The sequence below is a fragment of the Schistocerca serialis genome, chromosome 7 (assembly GCF_023864345.2).
Source record: "Schistocerca serialis cubense isolate TAMUIC-IGC-003099 chromosome 7, iqSchSeri2.2, whole genome shotgun sequence".
Classification (NCBI taxonomy): Eukaryota; Metazoa; Arthropoda; class Insecta; order Orthoptera; family Acrididae; genus Schistocerca; species Schistocerca serialis.
The window spans coordinates 332388161-332408146 of NC_064644.1; the positions used below are offsets into that span (position 1 = coordinate 332388161).

Below are 19986 nucleotides of genomic sequence, written 5' to 3' on the forward strand. Positions count from 1 at the left end.
GCCTAGAAGAGATCGAGAAAGAGCTTATAAAAATCATCTGGAGTATAGTTGGTTTAAGCAAAGTACGCCGAAAAGGGGAAGACTGTCTCCATTTGCACTCTGGCAACTTATTTTACTTTTGCGGTGACCCAGAAGGAAAACTCAATGGAGTTGGGTTCTTAATCAACAATAATATTGCTGATAGAGTATCTGTCTTAGAAGGAACTTCCAGCAGGACAGCTCGAATGGTCCTGAAGGTGTTAAATAGGTATAAAATACAGATTGTTCAGGTGTACGCTCCCACCTCAAGTCACCATGACGAAGAAATTGAATCCTTTTATGAAAGTCTGGATAGCACCTGTAAAAAAGGTAGCGATTGTCACTTCCAGATGGTCATTCGCGATTTCAATGCAAAAGCTGGCACCAAGAAACAAGGCGACACAGTGGTGGGCAACTATGGGATTGACGACCGAAACGATAGAGGTGAGAGATTAGTCCAGTTCGCTGAGTACGCCGGTATGTCCATCATGATTACGTTCTTTAAGAAGCACCCTGACCGCAAATGGACTTGGAGGAGCCCAAATTTCAGTGTCAAAAATGAGATAGACTTTATTCTGTCAAATATTCCGCAGATTGTAAAAGACGTATCAGTGCTAAATCAGTTCAACACTGGCAGTGATCACCGTTTTGTGAGAGCAAGGGTCGAACTCAATGTAAAAAATGAAAGGAATAAACCTATGAAAGGGAAGAGAAGGGTAATCAACCTCAAAAACCTGGAAGAACATTCCTCGAAATTCCAAGAAGTCCTCCAAAGCAAGTTCCACGTAACTAAAGATGGTGATTTGGCGGAAATGATTGTTTCAAGTGCACAAGAAGTCGGTGGCCTATGCCAAAAAAATAAACAACCAAAGACATTCAATGTCAAAACTGAAACCCTTTTACAGCAGAGGAGAGAAATGAAAATCCAAACCGATCGTGACATGGTTGCGTTTTCCGAACTATGTAAGGCAGTGCGAAGAGAAATGAAAACTGACATACAGAAATTCATTGAAGACACCTTACGAGCAAGTTTGGAGAACAAGATAAGTTTAAAGTCAGCCAAACGCAAACTCACAATCTGTAAAAAGCAGATTATCGCACTCAATGTAAATGAGAGCCAAATCACTGAAAAGGAGGCGGTTTTGAAGTTCATCAGAGACTTTTATAGCAATTTGTGTAGCAATCCAAGGGAAAATTTGAGTGTATCTAAATTAAATGATGTATCTAGTGTTCCAGATATACTCCCATCGGAAGTCAAGTGTGCTCTAGATAGCATGAAGAAGGGAACAGTGGCGGGTGATGATGATCTCAGCGTTGACATCCTAAAACTAGCAGGAGAGGTAACAATAAATCACTTGGCAAAAGTATTTACTTCCTGCCTGCACTATGCTTCAATCCCATTATCGTGGAACAAGGCTAAGATTATTTTGATACACAAGAAAGGAAGTATTCACAATATTAAAAACTACCGTCCTGTCAGCTTGCTCTCAATTTTGTACAAAATTTTCACAAAGATCTTGTTAAACCGAATTAGTTCCACCCTAGACTCAGCCCAACCTACAGAACAAGCAGGATTCCGAAGAAATTTTAGCACTATTGACCACATTCTGACCGTTAGTGAAGTAATAAACAGAGCGAACGAATACCAACTGCCTCTCTGCATTGCCTTTGTTGACTTTGAAAAGGCATTTGACTCCGTTAGCCATGTAGCTGTCCTCCAAGCTTTGAGTGAGCAAGGAGTGGGAGCAGCATACATTGAAGTGCTCAGGAAAATCTACGAGAATTCTTCAGCTTATGTTAACATCGGAGAATCAACTCAAGAATTCCGCATCATGAGGGGTGTAAAGCAAGGCGATCCCATCTCCCCAAAACTGTTCTCTGCTGTATTGGAAATGGCTATGTCAAAGCTGAGCTGGGAAGGTAAGGGATTTAGAATTAATGGAAGAAGGCTTACCAACTTGAGATTTGCTGATGATATTACCTTACTGGCCAAAGACTTCGCAGAGCTCCAAAACTTAGTTACAGATCTTGCATCGGAATGTCAGCTGGTTGGCTTGAACATGAACCTTTCCAAAACAAAAGTAATATCCAACAAATGGGTCCCAGCTGGAGGTGTGAAAGTCAAGAACAGTCCACTGGAAGAGGTCAGTGAATATGTCTACCTTGGCCAGATTATAAATATGAAGGGAGACATAAGGCCAGAAATCTATCGACGCATCAAGCTTGGCTGGCAAGCATTTGGGAAGAATTCAAAAGTATTCAGATCAAAAATGCCAGTAAATCTGAAGAAAGCAGTATTTGATCAATGCATGCTTCCTGTGATGACGCATGGCTGCGAGACATGGACACTGAACTCATTTACAAAAGGGAAACTTAGGACAGCAGAGAGAGACATGGAGAGATCAATGCTGGGCTATACAAGAAAGGACGCCTGAAAAGGGCAGATGACATCCGGTCTGTGACGAAGATTAATGACATTTTAGAGAGAGTAGGTTCCTTGAAATGGCAGTGGGCTGGCCACGTCGCAGGAAGAAAAGACAACAGATGGACGAAGCTAGTACTGGAGTGGAGTCCGAGAGAGCACCGGAGGCCTAAAGGAAGAACACCAGACAGATGGGACAAAGACGTCAAGAAGATCGCTGGTAACAGCTAGCAGAGAACTGCCCAAGACCGTCCCACTTGGAGAAGACTTCTGAAAGACTACCTCAGTCCACGACTCGAAGAGGCCAACTCATCTAATGATTGAATTGGCTGATGATGATGATCTGTGGCTGATGATGTCTCTGAGCTGGATGCAGTCATTCACCCTGTTACAGAGGAAGCTTCTTGGCCCTCAAGATCTTGATGTTCAGAGGGTTGGTTTGCTGGTAGGTGGGAGCTCCAACGTTAGGCCTTTAGGAATATAGCTGCCAAGGAGGGGTAGGAAGCCAGTGTGCTCTGTGTGCATACCCAGGGGGAGTCATTCCTCATGTGGAAAGGCTGCTTCCGGATGCCATGAAGAGTACAGGGTGCAGCCAACAGCAGGTGGTGGTTCATGTCAGTACCAATGACGTATGTCGCTTTGGATCGAAGGACATTTTCTCTGGTTTTGGGCGGCTAGAGGAAATTGTAAAGACTGCCAGTCTTGCTTGTGAGATTAAGGTGGAGCTCACCATCTGCAGCATCGTCGATAGAACCGACTGTGGCCCTTTGGTGCAGAGCCGAGTGGAGGGTCTGAATCAGAGGCTCAGGCGGTTCTGTGACTGTGTAGGCTGCAGATTCCTTGACTTGCGCCATCGGGTGGTAGGTTTTCGGGTGCCGCTTAATAGGTCAGGAGTCCACTACACACGGGAAGCGGCTGCACGGGTAGCGGGGGCTGTGTGGAAGGGACTGGTCGGTTTTTTAGGTTAGAGGGCCTCAGGGAACCACAGAAAGGGCGTCCGTCTAAAAGAGGGCATGTAAAACACAGTACGTTAGTCGTAGAAACGATCGGTATTGTAGTTGTAAATTGACGTAGTTGTATTGGGAAAGAACCAGAGCTCCAATCCCTAATAGAAAGCACTGAGGCTCAAATAGTTATAGTTACAGAAATAAGCTCAGCAGAAATTTTTTCTAAGGATCTAACAGTGTACAGAGAGGATAGATTAAATACAGTTGGTGGTGGAGTATTTATTGCTGTCAGAAGTAGTTTGCCTTGTAGTTAAATTGAAGTAAATAGTTCCTGCGAAATAATATGGGTAGAGGTTATACTTGACAATCGGACTAAACTATGAACTGGGTCACTTTAACGACCCCCACCTCAGAAGATAGAGTTGCTGAACAGTTCAAAGAAAACTTGAGTCTCATTTCAAACAGGTACCCCACTGATACTATTATAGTCGGTGGTGACTTTATCTACCCTCGATGTGCTGGAAAAATTATGCGTTTAAAGCCGGGGGCAGGCATAAAACGTCATCCCAAATTGTACCGAATGCTTTCTCAGAAAATTGTTTTGAACAATTAGTTCATGAGCCCACTCGAAGCGTAAATGGTTCCGAAAGCATACGTGACCTCTTAGCAACAAATAATCCTGTACGAATAGTGAGTATCGTGACGAACACACGGATTAGCGACCACAACGCAGTAGCTGCTTGGCTGAATACCGTAACACCTACAACCATCAAAAAGGAACGCAAAGTGTATCTATTTAAAAAAGCTGATAAAATGCTCTTAACGCCTTTTTAAGAGACAGTCTGCAATCCTTCCGAGCTGATCATGTAAGGGTAGAAAAGTTGTGGTATGATTTCAGAGAGATATTATCGACACCAGTTGAGATATATATACAACATGAACTAATAAGTAAGATCGCTGTTGCAGAAGCAGCGAAAAAAGCATGCCAAATTTAAAAGAACGCCAAATCCCCAAGATTGGCAAAGTTTTGCAGAAGTTCGAAATATAGTGCGTACTCAAATGCGAGATGCTTTCAGTAATTTCCACAACGAAACTCGAAATCTGGCAGAAAACCCAAAGAGATTTTGGTCATATATAAAGCACACCAGTGGCAAGACGCAATCAATACCTTCACTGCGCGATAACAACGGTAAAGTCACTGATGACAATGCCACTAAAGCAGAGTTATTAAACACGATTTTGCGGAACTCCTTCACCGAAGAAGACGAAGTAATTATTTCTCAGTTCCAATCAAGAACAACTGCCAAGATGAGAGACATAGAAATAGATATCCTCGGTGTTGCAAAGCAGTTTGAATCACTTAATAAAAGCAAGGCTTCCGGTCCAGATTGTATACCAGTCAGGTTCCTCTCAGAGTATGCTGATACAATAACTCCATATTTAGCATTTATATACAACCGCACGCTCACAGAAAGATCCATACCCAAAGAATGGAAAATTGCTCAAGTCACAGCAATACCCAAAAATGGAAATAGGAGTAATCCGTGGAATTAAAGGCCCATAGCACTAAATTGATTTGCAATAGAGTCTTGGAACATATACTGCATTCGAACATTACGGAGTACCTCGAAAAGAACTATTTATTGACACCTAGTCAGCACGGACTCAGAAAATATCGTTCTTGCGAAACACAACTAGCTCTTTATACTCATGAAGTTATGAGTGCTATCGACAGGGGATGTCAAATTGATTCCATATTTTTTGATTCCCAAAAGGCTTTCGACACCCTTCCCCACAAGTGTCTTCCAACCAAACTGCGTGCCTATGGACTATGGCCTCAGTTGTGCGACTGGATTCGTGATTTCCTGTCAGAAAGGTCACAGTTCGTAGTAATATACGGAAAGTCATCGAGTAAAACAGAAGTAATATCTGGCGTTCCCCAAGGAAGTGTTATAAGCCCTCTGTTGTTCGTGACCTACATTCACGACACAGAAATCAATCTGATTAGCCCCCTTAGATTGTTTGCAGATGATGCTGTCATTGCCGTCTTGTAAAGTCTTCAGATGACCAAAACGAACTGCAAAATGATTTAGATAAGATATCTGTATGGTATGAAAAGTGGCATTTGACCCTGAATAAAGAAAAGTGTGAAGTTATTCACATGAGTACTAAAAGAAACCCGCTAAATTTCAATTACGCGATAAGTCACACACATCTGAAGGCTATAAATTCAACTAAATGCTTAGGGATTACAATTACAAATATTCTAAATTGGAACGATCACATAGATAATGTTTCGGGTAGAGAAACCCAAAGACTGCGATTCATTGGCAGAACACTCAGAAGATGCAACAGGTCTACTAAAGAGATTGCTTACACCACGCTTGTCCACCCTATTCTGGAGAACTTCTGTGCAGTGTGGGACTCGCATCAGATGGGACTGATGGATGACATCAAAGAAGGGCAGCTCGTTTTGTATTATCGCGAAGTAGGGAAGATAGTGCCACAGACATGATACGTGAATTGGAGTGGCAATCGTTAAAACAAAGGCATTTTTCGTTGCGACGAGAACATCACATGAAATTTCGATTGCGATTGCGGAAACATTCTGTTGGCACCTATCTAAATAGGGAGAAATTATCATCACGATAAAATAAGGGAAATCAGGGCTCGCACAGAAAAATTTAAGTGCTCGTTTTGCCAGCGCGCTCTTCGAGAGTGGAACTGTAGAGAGACAGCTTGAAGGTGGTTCATTAAACCCTCTGCCAGGAACTTTATTGTGAATAGCAGATTAATCACGTAGATGTAGATGTAATCGTAGAATGTGCACACCAATAGACATGCGGCACACGGCTATTCTTCGGTTTTTGTCCGAGACCCCCAACATAAGTGTCACCATAAAGGTTCACCCGCTGCTAATAAAGCTCTTGTACGAGAATGGTGACCTTCGCCTGCAGTCATGCAGAGACTTCCGACACTCAGGGGTATGAAAAATGGCACTGGTCCGGTGTCTGCTAAGGGTCATTACAAAATTCGGAAATTTTTTTCTGGTGGTGTGCAAACATACAGTGCACGCACGGAGAATTGCAGAAACGTTGGACATGCCTGCGAGCATGGTGCATAAAATCCTACGAAACATCCAGCATTGCTATCCGTACCAAATCACCGATGTTCAGGAGTTGCTTCCTGCTGACTTGCTAGCAAGAGAAACGTTCGCTCCGGAATTTCTTGCTCGCTTGGAGTTGGACAATGAATGGCCGTGGAACACTCTGTGGACAGACAAAGCCCATTTCCATCTCCATGGACACGTCAATGTGCAGAATTGCGGAATATGGATAACGGAAAGTACGAACACACATCAACCGGCATCGATTTATTCTGCAAAGCGTACTGTGTTGTGCGAGTTGATCGGATCGTTTATCGTAGTGCCGTATTTTTTCGAGGGGATGAGTCTTGCTTGTTCAAAAATGGCTCTGAGCGCTATGGGACTTAACATCTGAGATCCTCAGTCCCCTAGAAGTAAGAACTACTTAAACCTAACTAACCTAAGGACTTCACACACATCCATGCCCGAGGCAGGATTCGAACCTGCGACCGTAGTGGTCGCGCGGTTCGAGACTGAAGCGCCTAGAACCGCACGGTTACGCCGGTCGTCCTAGCGCGTCCAGTTACCTGTACCGCCACTAGTAAACGCTTTGAAAGTCTTTTGCACACCAGCGTCATTTCAACCTTTCAATAGTGTGGATGTGTGGGTAGGATTATTTTTATGCTCCTCCGCTCATTGCACGACCATTGTATGCAGAAGCATTTCGGAATTACTAGAATTATCAGCCATCATTTCTCTACAGCCTGGCCGTCCACATCACCTGATCTTAATCCGTGTGACATCTGACTGTGGGGTTATCTGAAAGATGTTGTGTTCAGTGCTCCAATTACGAACGCATACGAACTGAACTCACGCTCTCTGAACGTGACCCCCAAGACATTCTGATCTGTTGTGAAACATGCTGTTTCTCGATTTCAGCTTGTGGCAGAAAACGGTGGACATCATATCGACCAAGTCTTGCGCCAGTCTCACGACAGTTGACAATGGATGTAATTTTGCTTTTTATGCGATTTTTCACCTCCGATGTGGTACGACCTTGTTGTGGTGGGTGGGCATACCTAATTGATAGTGCTACAACTGTAGACTGCCGAACTTCTGCAAACACGCGCATTGAACGGTACGCATGGTGCATAGTGCAGCTCAAACCACAACCCACGTATTGCGATTTTTTTTGTTCTCTGACGTTACTCCCCGCTTCATATAAATGCTGTTCAATTTTGAAATCATTCTGAGCAATGGTTCTGTTCCCACAGCGTTTTGAAACTTGAACTGTGATTGTGGACACAATTTATATATAGTATATAAAAAGTTAAGGTTGTTAGCAAAAGTCTCCAAAGTTGTTGACCGATTTATTTCAGTTATACTGTAATAAACATTCAGACGTACATAGTATACTTATTATTTTCAACAGCACGTGCTGGTTTTCCGTTAACGTCAACTACAAGAAATAAAATGCTATGCAATGACGTCAAAATATGCGATTTCTTTGCGGCAGTCAGTTTTAACCACGGTAGCAAGGCATTCAAGCCAACAGCTAAATTGTTTCCCTAATGTAAATACTTTCTCCTTGTATATAATTTTAAACGACAACTGAATACGGAACAGTGTGTCTTTTGTTTTGTTCTTCGCAGTCGGTCTTAAAAGAAAACAGGAAAATTGTGTTTGTGGGCTACCGGCTTCTGATTAGAATACCACTGCGGAATCTGAATCACCCGAAACTTTGTAATTCTACCCGATCGCAGATTAAAACTATGCGAAATATCGTCATTCAAACTACTGTCCTCACTAATCCAATAGCTGGATACCTGGAATAGACAGATAGAGAGGGAAGGCAATCCGAAAACAAAGGAAGTAGGTTACAGTACGTTTGTTCGCCCACTGCTTGAATACTGCTCAGCAGTGTGGAATCCGTACCAGATGGGGTTGATAGAAGATATAGAGAAGATCCAACGGAGAGCAGCGCGCTTCGTTACAGGATCATTTAGTAATCGCGAAAGCGTTACGGAGATGATAGATAAACTCCAGTGGAAGACTCTGCAGGAGAGATGCTCAGTATCTCGGTATGGGCTTTTGTCAAAGTTTCGAGAACATACCTTCACCGAAGAGTCAAGCAGTATATTGCTCTCTCCTACGTATATCTCGCGAAGAGACCATGAGGATAAAATCAGAGAGATTAGAGCCCACACAGAGGCATACCGACAATCCTTCTTTCCACGAACAATACGAGAATGGAATAGAAGGGAGAACCGATAGAGGTACTCAAGGTACCCTCCGCCACACACCGTCAGGTGGCTTGCAGAGTATGGATGTAGATGTAGATGTAGATGTAGAAGGTGGAGATGGACAGAGAGAGGGGGAGAGGCAAAGACGAGACAGAGGGGCGAGGAGGAGATGGACAGAGAAAAGGGGGAGGAGGAGATAGAGAGGGGAGAAGGAGGTTAGGATGTACACTCCATCCCCATACTTATTTAGCAACTGCGAACCATTGCTGGGTCTTCTAGTTTGGTCTGTTGTCGGTGGTCGGAAAGGTTACATGTTTTTTGGTAGTGTCGGCAGTTGTGTATCATGTTTAAAGATAGAAAGGACAACTTGTGTTAAATTTTGCTATAAGAGGCAAATAAAGTACAGTAAAGTTTTAGTAATGTTAAATGTTGCTACTTGTGGATATGCTAATAGTAAAAGAAGGATTTACTCGAATCTATCTAATTTTGCTTTCATAGTTATTTGTCAAGATACATGCAGGAGTAAGCCATCCTACCTGGTAAGGAGCTTAGGTTGATTAACAATACTCGAATGTCTATCAAACGAACGTATGAGAGTTGTATCCTTCAGGGATAGACTACAACCCCCATGGAGTCTTGCAATGCATCTCAGTCTGGTTTCAGCCTTTACTACGATTATTTTTGTGTAGCTGATCCGCTTTAAATCGCTCCATACGTGTACTGCTAAATATTTAATAGATGTGACTCCAGTGATTGTTCGACGATTCTGTAACTGGACAATAGCTGGTCTTGTCGCCGATTTATGTGCGACACATGCTGTTTGTTTATATTTCATGCTCACAGTTACTTCCTACTCATTTTCAATGTTTCAGTAATAGCGAGGCTTTAAAAAAAGCTCTTTTCAGGCTTCCTACCTCAACGGTAAATACATAACCCTTATAGAATCATTTTGTGGTCCGTCTGCCTCTCTGCCTGGCTGCCTATCTGTCCGATTATTCAAAGCCCTTCTTCACGGAACGGGTAGTCGCATCAAGTCGATATTTATGTCACAGATTATGATCTGTGGCCCCTTGACAATTTAATAAACGTTAGCTTCTGAGTCAATGCAGTCAAAAGGTACGGTCATTCATGCTTTGATACTCGCATACGCACTTATCATATAATTTATTTAGCAATTACAGTCGCGGTCGCGTATAAGTTATTACATTTTATTTGTTTATAACCAGTTTCGATCTACTAAAGATATCATCATCAGGTTAGATCGTAACCGGTCATCCACAAATAAAAAATTACAACTCATCTGATGACGATCTATGTAGTGGACCGAAACCGGTCATCCACAAATAAAAGATAACAACTAATACGTGACCACGACTGTGTTTGCTAAATAAATTATAAATTTAGATCGCTATTTCCTGGATCAATGTTCCAAAAAGTGTCACTCATCATAACCTGCAGGGTACTCCGCATTCACCCAGAATCATGGAATTTGTCAAAAAGAAAGGTTTCACACTACAATCAAAGGAAAAAATCCAAAATCGTTAATTTGTAATTATATCACAGGAAAAAAATTTATCATTTGTCATCAGACAGTGTATCCGTCCGACTGTTAAGACACGTTTTTCTGAGGAACGGATAGACGTGACAAGTTGAAATTCATGTTACATACTAAGCTCTATGTTACTTCACGGTATAATAAACGTTAGCGTCTAAGTCAATGCAATCAAAAGTTGCGGTCATTTGTGTCAAATATTTTGATACTCGCAAACTCACTCTTCAAAACCTTCAGAATACTTCCCCTTGTTGTAAAATCATGAAACTTGTCAAGAAAAAAGTTTTGCAGTACAAATAAAGGAAAAGAAGAAGAAAATTGTTAATTTATAATTACATCAGTCGGAAAAAAATTTCTTTTGTCATTTGTTGAACGCTTTCAAAGTTGAAATTAAAACATACTCGATTGTGTTGAAATCACTGGGACCGATATCTTGCCAGTGTCATTGTCGATAAGCGGCGAAAATGTCTTGGTCTTTGATTTTTGGAGTGGATGAACTGTCTATACACATAATTAAGTTCGTACCGAAGCCTCAGTGCATGAGTCCTATTCGCACCTCGCCAGTTTTTATTTTCATATCGAAATACACACACAAATAACTGATTAAGAGTTTGAAGACGGAAACTTCCGTAGGCAGATAAGAAATTTATGACCCGTCAACAACGAAGTAATGCCAGACATAGACCAATGTTTCAGAGTCTCATGGGTCAGTCTCTTGTTGAGACTGGTGACTGTTGACAGAAAGCAGAAATACTAAATTCCGCATTTAGAAATGTACTTATGAATAAAGATGCCGCACAGTCCAATGTATGAGAGATATACACAAAGAACTCATGGGCCAATAAGGACCGACCGACCGCCGTGTCATCCTCTGCCAACGGCATCATTGGATGCGGCCTGAAGAGGCATGGGGTCAGCACACCGCTCTCCCACTTATTGTCGCCGTTTTTGACATTGGAGACGCTGCTTATTACTCAAGTAGCACTTCAGCTGGCATCACGAGGCTGAGTGCACCACGTTCCACTCCACAAAATGAGGAAAAAACACTGTCAACACCGGGTAACGAATTTGGGTCCTTCGCATACAGGCACACACGTTGCTCACTGAGCTATGGAGGCAGACATATTGGTAAAAGAACCGCTCGATACTGAAAAACTATTCAAACTGCTTTAAGCAAGCAAGGCACGGAGTCTTGTCGGAATTCAAATTAGATTTTATTTCAGAATGCTGCGGAATTAGCTTCTTTCCTAGTACATCTTTACTGCGTATCTCATGCGGTGCTAGTAGTCATAGAGTGTATATACGCTTAAGAATGACAGCGAACTGTTAAGGAGGTGTATGTGATCATGCGTGGGCTTCTTGTTGTGATGTTACCATAACAGGACAGCAGCCACTTAAATGCATGCTCCGGACGCATGATCGCAAAAACCTACGTGTCCAGACCTTTGGTGAAAAACGTGGAGAGAGAGAGACTGCCAAGGCTAAACTGAGTGATCGACATAAATATTAAATAAGACTATATCTAATAAAAACTAAACCCGTCCAGTTACTGAGAAACCAGTAAGAAGGTTATCACGAAAAATTTAAGATTGGTGTGTGTGTGTGTGTGGGGCGGGGGGGGGGGGGGTGTGGTATCAATGTGCCCTCGATCGAAATAGTGGTACTCATTTAATATTAAATTTTTGTGCATACCATAAGCTTCGAAAATTATTATCTCGACAATAACTTAAGCGATTTTCACTAACAAAGGTCTTCAGGTAGCACAATCAGGAGATCAAAATAAATTTTTACAAATATTACCTATTTTAAATTACGGGGTTGGAATGTGTATCCAGTGTCTAAAAACATGAATTTTTACCCAAGAAAAAATAAAACAATGACAGTTGTGGCATCATTACTAAGTAAACATAGACAAGGACGTATGATTGCACTTAGTTTTAATTGTTTATATTTATTACCAACAAAACTGTGTAGAGTGATGTATACCTTGACAAAATTGTTATTCTTGAACAGAACTATTAAAGTTAGAGGGATACAAAGAACAGCAATGGAAATCTGAGGAAATTTAATTCAAAGTGATCCATGTGTCTAACGTTAACTTTATAGTTGTCAAGTATGTTACAGAAGTTGGTGGAAGTGTATGCACTTGTCTCAAGTCAAAGTCATGGCTTAAACAGGCAGGATTTTGTTCGCTATGAGTGGAGTGTTCTGTTTTGAGATCTAGGACAGTGATTATATACGAGTGGCACAAAGTCGCCTCTCGAATGTGCCTAGGGAACGATGACCTCAGCAGTTTGGTCCCTTAGGGATTCACACACATTTGAACTTTTGAATAAACGACATTTCGTTAAATCTTGAAAATTCAGTGACTAGCGAACATTATTTTTCACCACAAATTCATACATGCAAATAGTTTGATCTTTGTGACTGGATTTTTACAGTAAATGTGGTAATGCACTGGTTGGCCGTTAGACTCTGGCATAACCAACTCTTAGAAATCCAACCACACGTTTGAAAACCCTATAAACAGCGATTTTAATCTGAGTTCGATTTGTGCAAGTGCACATGGAGGCTTACGAACTATTAGTTAACAGAATTTTTTGGGGAGGGTTGGGTTAAAAAGTCGAAATCAGGATTTTTTAACGAATGACATTTCCGTAGTGCCAGATATAGAAGCTCTTCCGGGGTAGTTCACAGTGAAGTGACCCAGTAGGCAGTGAAGGATTATTTATGACTTCGACTATCTACGAGAAACATTTTGGAGTGGTCGTCAGCTACTCAGTAACAGGGAGACGTGGCATAGCGCCAGTTGGAGCTGCAGCCGCTATCGCTGCCACACTGTACCTAATCACATCACACCAATATCATTCCAGTGTCAGATGATGACCACCTGACAGTAGCAGACCACAGCTGTACCTTACAAATATGGAGGCACATCACACTGCATTGGAGTAGCCTGTTACACAAGCAACAGCAGCAGCAGAGTCACAGTCACCACAGTTGAAGTTAGGTGTTGGCAGCAGGCGCATTATTTCGTAATTTCAGCTGTCCTGCTACCCACAGAGATAGAGCAGGAAAGCAAAACATCACCCAATGATTGTGTCAGTCAAGGATACTATGAATCACCCTGTGAGTTTACAGATGCAAGGAAATGCTAATGAATGTCTTTTTCATAATATTTCAAGTCATTTGAAAACAAAGTTAGCGCGATGTTTGAGAAATTTTTAGATGGTGTGGCAGACAATAAAGAAACACGGATTAAAATATGGAGAAGATATTATTTTGAAAGACAAATTCAATTGGATGTCAAATGGGGGGAGGGGGTATTTATCAGATCTAATGTAATAGAACACCAACCACCATCAAGAGTTCATGCAGTCGGGACTGACTTGAACGGGGAAACAGATTCGAATGGGCAAAAGTCTGACGTTATGGATGTTGAGATGAGGATAAGTCTGGCTGATGTAGAGGAAGATATTGTGGCTAGCAATGATGAGTCAAAATCTGTTGTGATAAGTGAAGTGACAAGTTGAGCTGCAATTTAAGGTAGTAGATTTTTTTAGTGTGAGGTTAATCATGAAGACGCAATGGTCCCTTATCAGATGTTTTTGGTGGTACCGACTAATGTGCAGAATATAGCTGCAGATAATGATGTTTTGTTGCAGGAACTGTAAATGTCACATTAAATATTAATGAAGTAAAATTTTTTACGAATAATAGCGAAGTTAGCCAGAAAAACAGTAGAATAAGTAAATTACAATTAGGGAGTGTGTCTGGAAATGAGGGGTGTCCTGTGATGCAGACACCTAGTGGTTAAATTTTCACAGGTGTAAGCAAATGTATTACAGTAAATTTACATGTTGAAGCAAGAATTATTTTGCACAAGATATGAATGATGAATCAGGAGTTATGTTTATGGAAAGATTGGGTCTTGATCAGATCTGGAAAAATGAAAGTGCAAATCAGTTTTGTTCTGATGTAGTGCCTGGCAAAATTTTTAAAAATGGGGACTGGGGGGAACCTAATCAAATTAGATCTCATAATGAAGTTGTGTGGAACCAGTGTATGGGAGAGAAACATTCACAATTAAGGGGTTTTCACAGGCAGAATCGAGAAAAATCTATACATCTAAAATAGTTCAGTAAGTCTGAAATCAATAAAGGTGAGCAGCTAGGACAGAATTTGGTAAACTAAAATTTGTTGCTACTGTAGTGATAATGCGCGATGCTACACAGCGAACCTCGTGCATGAGTTCCTGCGTACTTGGTGATGGGAAATACTGGAACACCTACCGTATTCACCCGAAATGAGTCTGTGCGATTACCACCTCTTCTCCAAAGTGAAGGAACCTCTTCGGTCACCGCAAGAGAGTACATCATCCGTGCCACAGCCCGTTCCTTGCCGACATCGACGGAAATGGACGCGATAATGGTGTACGGCGCCTTCCATCTGTGTAGGGGACGGTGATCGAGATGCGGGGTGATCATACTTAGGGCGTGTAATATGGTGAATGCCTGTTAATAAAGTCTGGTATGCATTATACTCGTAGTAGCGTCGCCACTACTTTTTATCCAACCCATGTAGTTAGTGCTAGCAACCGAAGTTCATTATATAATTTCGTAAAAAGAGTCGTAGTATTCTTTAGCTTAATACTGTAACACTCCTACAATATGGGTTATTGACTGTGGGGTGCTGGCAAGATAAAATCACAGAACTGCTGTTGGTTGCGGAATTCGTTTACTCGCGGTAATAGCAGTTTTTGACAGGTTGCGGAGTTCGGGACTTGAGGAGGCAGAAGTTCCAGAGCATGCTGGCCGAGAAACAGAGCGATCATCTTCAAACAAGAAAAAGCCTTCCTGCGAGTCGAGAACCCAGCTATCAAACTTCCAGGCTTCGGCCTTCTCGTGACATCCGTTGCAGACTGAAGTGCACCACGTGTGGGACCGGGCAGAACAGCTGCTACTCTCCACAGTCGGAGATATTGAGACTCTCAACGCGGAGGTCGCACTGAGGTGGACCACATGACGCCACATTTTGTTCAGGACTGCCCACTACATCCTCTCGCTGAATCCCTAAAGAAACGCACCTAATTGCCACTGAAGCAGTTGGAAAACCTCGCCAATGATCTCGGAGTTTTTTTTTCCCTTTTGTTCATTTAACCGGTTGTTTATAATTTCTTCTTTTGTAATTGTTCATGTGCTTATGATTTTTCAAGAGCACGATACCTTAAATAAATAAACTACGTCAGTACTTATGAATGCTCTTATATCACAGTGATTTATAAGATGGTCAAAATAAAATGGATCCAAGTGTTTTTTTCCTGATTAACCCTGGAAAGATACATAAACTCAGAATACACGCACTTATACATAAGAAATCACTAGACTAGGCACCTTCTCAGTCACTATGTTAGACAGCTGTTGCACAGATATAAGCCGCACGGGGTAGCCGCGGGGTCTCAGGCATCTTGTCACGGTCCGGGCGGCTCCCCCCGTCGGAGGCTCGAGGCTTCCCTCGGGCACGGGTCTGTGTGTTGTCCTTAGCGTAAGTTAGTTTAAGTTAGATTAAGTAGAACGTAAGCTTAGGGACCGGTGATCTCAGCAGTTTGGCTCATAAGACCTTACCAGAAATTTCCAAAAATTTCCATAAAGACAAGATTGGTAGCTGGTGTATAATATCCGGTTTCGTCATAGCACAGTTCTTTGAGCGAACTTTTAAAGATTGATTGGGATGCCCAGAAACTGTTTAGTCCACTAGATAACTGGCTAATGATGTTCGACTTGAAATCTCAAAGGAAATGTATGGACTGGAGAATACCACATAATGATTAACATACTTATTTACACAAGGGACCATACACAGTAGCAAAGATTAAAGTAAAAGTATTGCAATGGAATGCCATTCAAACAAGATCAAATAGGACCGTCAGGACAGCAACATAAGAGCCACTGGACGCCCATGTAAAAGATATCTTGACAACAACCAAAGTTATTCGAAATAATTAAGACTGCATACAGACTGGGAAATTACTTGGTAGGAGACAGCAAAGTTGCTCACTATATTCACTCCGTACGGAATAGTCTACATGCTTTACAAAGTTTAATAATAAGAAAAGGTAAAGCCTATACTGGGACTGCATTTAATAGAAGGCTGAATGGAACTGGGGCCGTCCTGGAGGAATTACAAAGAGGAAAAGTCCCTGCATCTTCCCAGGATTGAACACGGGGCCTTCAGGGGGTGGAGTCTAGTGAGTACGATTACGACCTGTTCTCCAAAATGAAGGAACCTCTTCGTGCCAAGCGCTACAGCACAAGAGAATTCATCACCCACGCCACAGAGCGGTCCCTGCGGGACGTCTGTAATGAAACACCAACTTTCCAATCTTAGACTATTGAGAGACGCATGACGTTCGCACAGAAACGATCTCCACGCGGAAGAAACAGACAAGGAAAGGAAAAAGCGAATCCGTTCTCTTATCCCTCTTATATAGAGAATTCACATGCGCTTCTTTCCAGTCGCTTTGGAATTTACGCTGAATTAGAGACTCGCGATACATGCAAGCTAAGTAAGAGGCTACTGCCGCAGAGTACTCTGTGTGAAATGGAACAGGAATTTTATCAGTACCTGGCGATTTATTTGTTATCAACTCTTTCAGCTGCTTCTCAGCGCCAGGAATGCCTATTCCTTAGTCCTCCATACAGGAGTCTGTGCGACGGTCAAACGATGGTATATCATACGCTGCTCCAGCGTGAGTGAAGTTTTATACGCGAATACTCCTAGAGCATCATTTAAAGCCGGTTCTGGAAACTTTGGAAGTAGGCTTTCTCAAGATGGTTTGTGTCTGTCAGTTCAGTTTATTCACAATCTCTGTGTCACATTCCTACGGGTCATACAGTAGGTTATTACAGATGACCCCTGACCGACTGCACTGTGCAACCACCCCGGCGATGCGCTGCACCAATACGACAACAAGCCTAATATTAATAAAAACAAAAATATAAGGAACAATAAGATACAGAACCAAAAGCACATGCACCAGTTCATGAGTTATCTGATGCGGAGAACAGTCAGCATCCCGAGAAAAATCTTCGGGTTGTCAACGTTGAAAATATTCACTCCTTCTTTAAAGAGCTTTTCTCTTGTTCATTTACAAAACTAACTTGTTTCGTGTAACACTTATGAAAAATCATTCTAGGCCAGTGTTATTTTGGACTCCCAATACATAATGGTTTGCCTTGGTGTATTCTTTCGGATACGTATACATGAGGCGATAAAATGAAATGATTTCTTACTCGGTAGCAACTAGACACGGAAATAATTTCAATGGTGGCAAGAAAATTTGTTCCAGAGTGGGATTCGAACCCGGATTTCCCGATTCACGTGAATGGTCACCTTGACCGCCTCGGCGATCCCGACCCGACTACAGTCCGACCCAAATTCCCATCTCGGCGCCCACTATTGACGCTCTGGTCCCCGTCCATTATACTCAGTACTCACCGGCAATCGCTGGAGTCCAGCAAGAGTTTAGGAGAAAATGTGTATACGCACTGAAGGAATCTTGTGGCTATGAAACCTGATATAAGAGGGGGGTTCAGTAAGTAGTGCACTACATCTTTTCATTGGAAAATTTTCGTTGAAAAAAAATGCGGAATTTGTTGTGGGTCATCGTGGAATACTCCCGCTTCAGCCTCTATAGCTTCATGAATATCCGATAGGTGACCGCGCTATACATAACCTTCAAAATGGCGTCTGTGAAGGAGGTGTACTCCAAGCAGAGAGCTGTCATTGCGTTTCTTTTGGTGGAAAACAAGAGCAGCGGAGATATCCATAGGCGCTTATAGAATGATTACAGAGACGTGGCAGTGAGCAAAAGCACGTTGAGTCGGTGGACGAGACCTCTGTTCAAAAATGGTTCAAATGGGTCTAAGCACTTTGCGACTTAACATCTGAGATCATCAGTCCCCTAGAACTTAGAACTACTTCAACCTAACTAACCTAAGGACATCACAAACATCCATGCCCGAGGCAGGATTCGAACCTGCGACCTCAGCAGCAGCGCGGTTCCGGACTGAAGCGCCTAGAGCCGCTCGCCCACAGCGGCCGGCTGAGGCGTCTGTCACCATCGCAACTAGGGCGCCATAATCTGACCTCCCGCGTGCCGGTCGGCCTTAAGCAACTGTGCTACCATCAGGAAACTGAAGCGCGTTCGTCGCCACATAAATGCAAACTAAATTATCCTTCTCAATGACAACGCAATTCCTCATAAAAGTCTGTGCGTCTGAGAGGAATTCACAGAATTTCACTGGACTGTTCATCCTCATCCAACATGCAGCCCTTATCTCGCAGCTTCAGACTTCCAAGTCTTTGGCAGAATGAATTATGCACGCCGCAGGAAGCAGTACGTGGATGATTGCGAGGTTATTGATGCAGCGAGACGTTGGCTGAGACCTCGCCCAGTAGATGGTACCATGCGGGCGTATAGCCCCTCCCAGTAAGGAGACGTGAGGTCGTCGCATTGAGCGGAGATTGTGTTGAAAAATAGGGTTTTGTAGCCAAAACAGTGACAAATAATATGGTGTTCTGGAATTCTGAATAAACCCAACCTGCTTTCAGAAAACAAAAAGGTGTTGCATTAATTACTGAACGCCCTCTGTACATTCATATATGTGTGGTGCCTGTTATTTGGGACATGATTCTGCAGCCGTACATATACATGATGATGATATTTTGTTCGTAAAGCGCTCAATTGCGCGGTCATCAGCCCCCGTAGAAAGTCCCAATTTTTACTCGGTCCAATGTATCCACAGTCACTAATGATGATTTATTATGAAATGATGAGGACAACACAAACACCCAGTCCCCGAACAGAGAATATCCTTAACCTGGCCGGAAATCGAATCCGAGACCCCTTGATCCAGAGGCAGCAACACTAGGCACTAGACCAGAGCTGCAGATATATACATGACGAACGAATGTAAATGTCGTGTGACTAGGGCCTCCCGTCGGGTAGACCGTTCGTCGGGTGCAAGTCTTTCCATTTCAGGCCACTTCGGCGACTTGCGCGTCGATGGGGATGAAATGATGATGATTAGGACAACACAACACCCAGTCCCTGAGCGGAGAAAATGTCTGACCCAGTCGAGAATCGAAACCGGGCCCTTAGGATTGATATTCTCTCGCGCCGACCACTCAGCTACCGGGAGGCGAACACATACACATGATGAAATGAAATGGGATGAAATAATTTCTGACTCGGCTGCAATTAAGCACTGAAATAAGTTCACCGGCGAAAAGTGAAAATTCCTGGCATGTCCGAAAGAACAGGCACCACACATATATAAATGCATATACGGCTAGACGAACGTAAGATCTCTCTCTCTTTCCTGAACTCTTGGGGGACTGCAGCCAATGCCGTCGAGCTCTGAGTACGACGGACAAGGTCGATACATCAGTAGTGTGCGGCAAGATGGGAATTTGGGTGGGACCGGAGTTGTGTACGGATAGCTGAGACAGTCAAGCCGACTACTCGCGAGAAACGGGACACCCAGATTCGAGTCCCGGTCTGGAGACACTTTTCACTTGTCGCCATTGAAATTATTTCAAAGCCTAATTGCAATCGAATCAGAAATTACATTATTTCATTTCATGGCGGCGCGGGGTAGCCGCGCGGTCTCAGGGCGCCTTGTCACGGTTCGCGAGGCTCCCTCCGTTGGAGGTTC

The 19986-nt window shown here is 42.8% G+C and overlaps 1 protein-coding gene across 1 annotated transcript in view; it reads left to right on the forward strand.

The window, feature by feature from the left end:
• Positions 1 to 19986, forward strand: part of LOC126413063 (lactase/phlorizin hydrolase-like) — a 173568-nt gene that overhangs the window by 129978 nt on the left and 23604 nt on the right. The window lies entirely within an intron of this gene.